The sequence below is a fragment of the Populus alba genome, chromosome 17 (assembly GCF_005239225.2).
Source record: "Populus alba chromosome 17, ASM523922v2, whole genome shotgun sequence".
NCBI lineage: Eukaryota > Viridiplantae > Streptophyta > Magnoliopsida > Malpighiales > Salicaceae > Populus > Populus alba.
The window spans coordinates 17,293,021-17,301,541 of record NC_133300.1 but is presented as its reverse complement, the minus strand read 5'-3'; the positions used below and the strand labels follow the sequence as shown (position 1 = coordinate 17,301,541).

The 8,521-nt window shown below is 37.2% G+C and overlaps 1 pseudogene; it reads left to right on the top strand.

Annotated features, from left to right (window-relative positions):
- Nucleotides 1-1,910: 1,910 nt before the first annotated feature.
- Nucleotides 1,911-8,190, top strand: LOC118029767 (putative glutamine amidotransferase GAT1_2.1; annotated as a pseudogene).
- The last annotated feature ends 331 nt before the right edge of the window (nucleotides 8,191-8,521 follow it).

Below are 8,521 nucleotides of genomic sequence, written 5' to 3'. Positions count from 1 at the left end.
ATTGACTCGGGTAAATGGTCAACTTCACCTGTGACCTGGGCTTAACTTTGAGTTGACCCTGAAGTCGGGTTTTCAAACTATAATAATAACTACTGTTATCCTTGCATTAACTCGAGTCAATGGTCCTGACCCACAACCCTGGCCTGGCCCCCGGTCGAGTTTTAAGACTATAATAATAAATACTTTTATCATTATGTTAATCTAGGTCAATGCTTTGACCCGCGATCCAGGCCTAGTCCCGAGTTGACCTTCGAATCAAATTTTAAGACTATAATAATATTAATAATTATGTTTATCCTTACGTTGACCCGAGTCAATGGTTAACCCAAACCCTTGACCCAGGCTTGGCCTCGATTCAACTCCCGAGCGGGTTTTAAAATTATTAAAATAAATTTTTATATCCTTAAGTTGACCCGGGTCAATGATCAACCCAGCTCAGGACCTGAAGGTTGATAGGATGTAATCTAGTTCACTCGACGAGTTTAAAAACAAACCAGGTGATTAATAAAATAAATATGATTTGAATTTTAAAAAATTAGAAATAAAAAGATATTTTTTAATTAAACCCGCAATGTCATGTGAACAACATATAGTTCTTTCTAAATGCCAAGAGTAAATATTTTTATTGCTTAAGTGTAATTTCTTGAGATAAATTATAATGTGAAGGGACTTACTCAATTATTCAATTTGAGCTTTTGGATTGAATACGAAACCTCAAAACAGTTAGATTCTAAGGAGGAAGAAGAAGAGGTATAGTATTTTTGTGGAAGTTACTATGAAATTACCCCAGTGACAAATTATATAAAATATATTGTGTGAGTGTACTCATAATTAGCTTTTGAAATGACTAATTGCCAGGTTGTTTCTATTACTTTTTCACTTGAATTTGGATAAATTTCAAAAATATATTTGATATATAAAAAAAAAGTGTTAAATTGATATTGTTTTTGATGTTTTTTATGGTTTTAATATATTAATATAAAAAACTATTAAAAATACACACCTCTGCTATTTGGAGAACACTCTGGCCAAAGGTGGACAAGTGCATCTCCAAATGGCGAGGAGGCGTTCTGTCTACACACTGGACACCATATACAGGAAAGGAAAATCCACCGAATCTAAATGCTCATCTTCTCCCTCAGCTTTGACCCGTCTGAGACGTGCCTCCCCTAGATACGCATTATCCACGTCTCCTCTCTCATTAATGATCAACTTTCAAGCTCCAGTTGGTGTACATGTAGATGTACATGTGAGCAAACTTCTATAATTATAAATGGCAGCTTTGATATTGATATTACTATTACATTGGCTTGCACTTCAATAAAGATCGGATTAATTTTTTAAAATATAAAAAATATTAAGAATGCATAAAATTTTTTGACAGTATTATTAAACTTGGTTTAAATGAAATTAATATTAAAACCTCACAATTTATTTAGCTACGTCGAGTTTCCAACTAAATCGTATGAGAACTTGCTTGAATTAAATTGATTTATTTTATGGGTTTAAATATAATTTTGATAACCGGTAAAAATATAAACTATAATGAGTTTAATAACAGAATAAAAAAAAATCGCTCCAAATAGAGATATCAAGTAGTTACCTGAAGCTATTAGTTGAAATTAACAGAATTTAGACGCTGGTGTGTGCTTACTTACCCAATACTAACAATAGAATTATTAGCATGACTTGGGGCGAGTAATTTCCAAAAAAATAAAAAATCACAAGGGTTAATAATTAATACCTTGATGGAAATGGGGATGCTACGCGGCGCCATGTCCATGTGGACCTGTCTTGCTCCCCTATATCTAGGAAGTCCAATTAAATAAACAACTAAATCCTAAGGTTTTGTACATAAATAGCTAGCAAAATTCAACAAAACTTCTTATCATTCAACGTTCTACATCATCATGTCTCCTGATCTGTCTGTTATACTCCCTCGTGTTCTCATCGTCTCTAGACACAGCCTCCGCAAAAATAAATTTGTAGATTTTGTTGGTACGTTCTCGTTGTTTGATCATTCTTGATCTGTTCATATGATGATTAGCAATGCTAATATTTTGTTTTCCAAGTGAATATCATCTTGATCTTCTTGTTGGCTACGGTGCAGTACCGGTTATCGTGCCCCGTGTTAGTGGGGTGCACATGTTGTTAGATAGTTTTGAGCCTATCCATGGTGTTCTTCTTTGTGAAGGAGAAGATATTGATCCATCCTTATATATATGAAGCTGAGACATCTAATCTTTCCCTAGAAGAACTAGAAGAAATCAGGAGGATTCATGCAAGTGATACAGCTATTGATAGAGAGAAGGATTCGATTGAGTTAAGGCTTGCAAAACTTTGCCTTGAAAGAAACATACCTTATCTAGGGATTTGCAGAGGATCTCAAGTTCTGAATGTTGCTTCTGGGGGTACCCTTTATCAGGACATTGAAAAGGAGGTTTCAAAGAAGATTCAGAAGATTCAGGTTTCAAAGGATTATGATAATTATGATGGGCATAGACATGTGGTTAAGGTGGTAGAGAACACCCCTTTGCATGACTGGTTTAGGGATTCTCTGGAAGAAGATAAATGGAGATTTTGGTTAATAGTTATCACCACCAGGGGGTGAATAGGTTAGCACAAAGATTTGTGCCCATGGCGTTCGCACCAGATGGATTGATTGAGGGGTTTTATGATCCTAATGCTTGTAATCCTGAAGAGGGTAAGTTCATAATGGGACTTCAATTCCATCCAGAGAGAATGAGGCAGGATGACACCGACAAGTTTGATTATCCAGGATGCCCAAGGGCCTATCAGGTTTTAAACCCATCCTTTACATGCCATCTTTTATGGGAAAATTTGATGAAATAATGTATAATTGATATGTTCATGGTCTAAGATAGAATTATTATGCAGGAATTTGTCAAGGCTGTGATTGCTTACCGGAAGAAGCTCAACAGTAGTTCTACATCTGTGCCGAGGCTTCTCAAGCTAGATCAAGCAATGGAGAAGAAAAGGAAGAATATAGTTAGTGTTAAACTAATTGAGATCAAACACAAAAAGGAGGCTAGAATTCTGAATAAACTGTATATTATGAATGCATAGTCTTAACCTAATTACAAATAAAGTATATATAGGTTAAACTGAAAGTACTATTCTACCCTTAATAAATAAGACAACATAAATATTATTTAACATCTCCCCTCAAACTCACGATGCGGCAGCTACAAGCATCGAGAGTTTGCCAACTAGAAAACAAAAACGAGATATGGAATGCGCCTTGGTAAAGAAATCTGCAATCTGCAATGAAGAAGGAACAAAAGGCAAAGTAATGGTTCCATGCTTGAGATGATGACGAGTAAGATGACAATCGATTTCAATGTGCTTAGTCCGCTCATGAAAAACCGAGTTGTGAGCAATCTGAATAGAACTCTGGTTGTCACAATACATAGGAGTAGGATGGGAAAAGGAAACTCCCATATCAGCAAGTAACCAACGTAACCAAATAATCTCTTTGGTAGTAGATGCCATGGCACGATATTCTACTTCGGTGGATGATTGAGAAACAATAGATTGTTTCTTGCTCTTCCAAGAAATAAGAGAATCACCTAAAAAGATACAAAACCCGGTAACAGACTTGCGATCTGTGGGATCACTACCATGATCAGCATCAGAGTATGCACGCAACTCCAAGGAAGAGGTGGATGAAAGTAAAAGACTTTGAAAAACTGTACCCCGAAGATATCGCAAAATACAAAGAACAGCCGCCCAATGAACAGTAGTAGGAGAAGCAACAAACTGACTAACAACATGAACAGCATATGCAATATATGGACGAGTAATGGTGAGATATACCAAACTCCCAACAATAGTGCGGTATAAAGTAGGATCTATCAAAGGTAAACCATCAGAAGAAGAGTACCTTGCGTTAACCTCAATAGGAGTATCCACAGTCTTGTTATCAGTAAGTCTAGCCCGCTCAAGAATATCTGCAACATATTTCGACTGAGAAAGAAGGTAACCTCTAGGTGAGTATGCTACCTCAATACCCAGGAAATATCGAAGATAACCCAAATCCTTCATCTCAAATCGTCTAGCCAACTCTGTCTTCAAAACTGAAATACCATCAATGTCATCACCAGTAATAATCATGTCATCAACATATAAAGACAGAATGATACGACCTGCATCAGTGCACTTAATAAAAATAGCAGAATCATGACTGCTAGAAACAAAGCCAAGTGACGAGATCACAATAGAGAATTTCTCAAACCAAGCACGGGGTGCTTGTTTGAGACCATATAATGCTTTCTTAAGCTTACAAACATATCCAGAGTCATGTGAAATACCAGGAGGGGGTGCCATATAAACTTCTTCTTGAAGATCTCCATTCAAGAAGGCATTTTTAACATCAAGTTGATAAATATGCCATTGACGAATCGAAGTTATGGCAATAAGAGTACGAATAGTAGTCATTTTTGCAACCGGAGCAAATGTCTCCTCATAGTTCATACCATACTGTTGAGAGTATCCTTTGGCAACCAACCTAGCTTTATATCGCTCAATAGACCCATCAGAATTAGTCTTGAACTTATACACCCAACGACAACCAACAACACTCTTACCAAGAGGTAGAGGAACCAGATCCCAAGTATATGTCTTATGCAATGCAAAAAGTTCCTCATCCATAGCTTGCTGCCAAAGCGGATCAAGAATTGCCTCTTTATAGGAAGAGGAGTCAACAAGACAATGAATAGAGGCTAAAAAGGAAGTAAATGATGAAGAATAACAAGAATAAGCAAAATCTGGTAGTTTTGTGGACTTACGAATACGGATGGACTGACGTGGAGGTGGATCCACAATCTCAGATGAAGCTTAAGGGGCTGTAGATGAGAATGGAGCTTCAGGTGTGCCAGAGAGAAAAGTACCAGTACCTGCAGAGTTATGAGTACAAATTGATCGAACATGGGGAGAGCTATCATTACCAGAATCCTCAGAAAATGGATCTATACTAATAAGATCAGACTTAGTCAGGTTATGAGTAGTGGATGGAATAGAAAAGAAAGGTATATGCTCAAGGAAGACAACATGACGAGACACATAAAGTTTCTGAGTTATTGGATCAAAACAACGATAACCCTTTTTACCTTCACCATAGCCCCAAAAGACACAAATAGCGGATCGAGAGGATAGCTTACTTCGTTCTACATGAGGACGAAGAACGAAACAAGTACAACCAAAGACTCTAAATGAGGAATAATCAGGGACAGACCCATATAACTTTTCAAAAGGAGATAGACCCGAACTATGAGAAGATGGAATTGTATTAATCAAGCTTACAGCAGTAAGAACAACTTCTCCCCAAAACTCACTAGGAACAAAAGCAGACAACAAGAGAGAACGAGCAGTTTCGACAATGTGCCTATGTTTTCTTTCAGCAACACCATTTTGCTCAGGAGTATCTGTCATGAAGTTTGGTGGATGGTTCCATCTAGGGCAAGCAATTGGCAAAATTTATTAGAAGTGTATTCCCCACCTAAATCACACCTAAAGCATTTGATCACAGTAGAAGATTGAGTTTTGATAAGAGCTCGAAAAGCTGCATATATTTCAAAGAATGCAGAACGATGTTTCATTAAATAAACCCAACAATAACGAGTATGATCATCAATAAAAGAGACATAATATCGAGACCCTCCTTTTGTGGCAACAAGAGAAGGTCCCCATACATCAGAATGAATCAAATCAAATGGTGAAGAAGAAACAGAAATACTTCGATTAAAAGGTTAGGCGGAAAATTTTGCCAATTTACATCCACTACAATCAGAAATGTCACAAGTTTTCAAATTTCCTAAAGCTCCTGTGGATGCCAAAAATCTCAAACGAGAAGACGAAACATGACCTAGACGGGAATGCCATAAATAAAAACTAGAAGATGAAATACTCAAACGAAAGGAAGATAAATCAACTGTAGTAGCAGCAGCAGCGGCAGCAGCAGCAACTGGCACTTTTAACTCATCCAAAATATATAGTCCATTCTCTCTACGGCCTGTCCCAATCAGCTTCTGAGACTGCAGATCCTGTATACAACAAAAGGAACCAGAAAACATGACTAAATAATCACCAGAATCACATATTTGACCAACAGACGCAATATTCAATTTGAGTTGTGGAATAAGATAAACATTAGGGAGAGACATGTGAGGTGTGACAACAGAACCAACACCTGCTAAGGGCATTTGAGTGCCATCAGCAGTCATAACAAGAATGAAGGACAAAGGGGATACAGAGGTAAAAGATGAGGAATCTGGAGACATATGATGAGAAGCACCAGAATCCAAGACCCATTCAGAATGTGACATACCTGAGGAACTATGAGGCAACTGACCTATAGAAGAAGAAGCGGACATTGCTTGTGGCTGCAAGGAGAGAAACTTCTGAAATTGCTCAGCCAAAATATTAGGATCGGTAATAGAACTTGAGGAAGCTACTGCTGCAGTATTGTGGTGTTGTGGTTTATAACCCTGAGGTGGTCTATGAGCATTAGATTGTGACTGATTGCCAGGCTTCCAAGCTTGATTCTGATGTCTCAACTTAGGACACTGAGCCTTCCAATGACCTTTCTGCTTACAGAAGCTGCACTCATCGAAGCCAACCCTTGTGTGAGACTTATTCTGATGATTAGAGAATGACCTAGAAGATACTACTAGTACAGAAGGATTTGAAGCAGAAAGAATTCCTTTTTCAGAATAAGACTGAAAATGTATTTCTTCAGCCAATAACTCACTAACAACAGAGTCAACAGAAGGCAGTGGAGAACGATGCAGAATTGAACCTCTAAGTCCTTCGAAATCACTGTGAAGTGCTGTTAAAAACTGTACCAATCTTTGCTGCTCTCTACGCTCAATATAGGCACCACATGCCTTTAATTCTGTCGATTCTGTAAGAGCCAATTGATCCCAAAGATCTGTCATAGCAGAATAAAACTCTTGAATACTCATATTCTTCTGATGAAGAGCTCGTATGTCATTCTCTAATTGATACTGTTTTGCAAAATTTGATTGTGTGAATAACCTTTGCAGATGATCCCAAACCTCTTTTGCTGTCTCATATTTCGCCAACTGCGTACCTATTGAATGCTCAACAGAATTGTTGATCCAAGTAATGATCTTTGCATTATTTGCTTCTCATGTATCTATCAAACTAGCATCCCCCTCCTCAATATTCTTAGGTATCACATAAGTTCCACTAACATACCCCCACATCTTCTTACCCTTAAGGAAATTTCTCATTACATAACTCTAATATGAATAGTTCTTCCCATCCAACCTCACACTCACAGACTGAAGCGAATCATCTCTTTCAGTAGCCATAATCAACAATCACAGATAACCAGAATGCAAAAGCAGCGGAAGACAAAATACTCAATTGCAGAAACTAAACAAATATCTTCTCGAAATTATACGATTACTCCCAAAACACAAAACAAATTTGCAAAAACTGAACGCAGATACCACATTGCAGAAGCTGAAGGGAAGACGAAATACCAAAATAATTGCAGAGACTGTCGAAATACCTAATTTTGCAGAAGCGGAAGACAAAATATCACTCCAAAAAAAAATTGAGATCAAACACAAAAAGGAGGCTTGAATTCTGAATAAACTGTATATTATGAATGCATAGTCTTAATCTAATTACAAATAAAGTATATATAAGTTAAACTGAAAGTACTATTCTACCCTTAATAAATAAGACAACATAAATATTATTTAACAGTTAGAAGTTTCTTTCTTGCAAGAAACATATACATTACTGGCCAAAGAATGAATCCATCAGAACTACAAGCTGGAGCAGAATTCCTAGAGGTATAAACTTTAGATAGAATGATAAAGAGTCCATATTCACTATTCACAAAATGCTTGAACATTGTCTCAGGTTCATAGATTTTGTTTTCAGGCCTTTGATCTTGTGTCATTAATGATCATTTTATCCATGCAGTCCAGCACAGCTCTGAGCTTACAACAGGAGAACAGATTGAAGCAGATGGGTGCAACAGTGAGGAATGCAGGTTCCTACATTGAAAGACTGAGGATGAATGAGGAGAGGGAAGATTTGGCGAAAAATGTGATGGGAAAAATGTCTGTAGAGCAGTTGTCTGACTTGTTGATAGATGGGTTTTCTTGCTTTCTCGTTGATGTATCATGTTAACAGAATAATAATTTGAAGTCACGGGAAACTTGGGTAAGCAGCTCCTATTTTTCCCGTATTTGACTTTTGTTGTTTCTTTCACACGTGATTAAAAAGCGTAACATCAATATCTGTAATTAATTGACTGCTTTCCTGTGAAAATAGAACTGGAAGAGGAAGGGATTAATTAAAAGAAATCTGCTCTGCTCACAGATCTTGACTGTGTTCATACACGCAAATCTGCTCCTAGGCGTACGAAGATTTCTCCAACAACATGCCCTTTATCTTCCTATAATAAAACCTTTCAATTCACTTCACTAGTGAGTCGTTCAGTGTTTAGCTGACTTTTCAG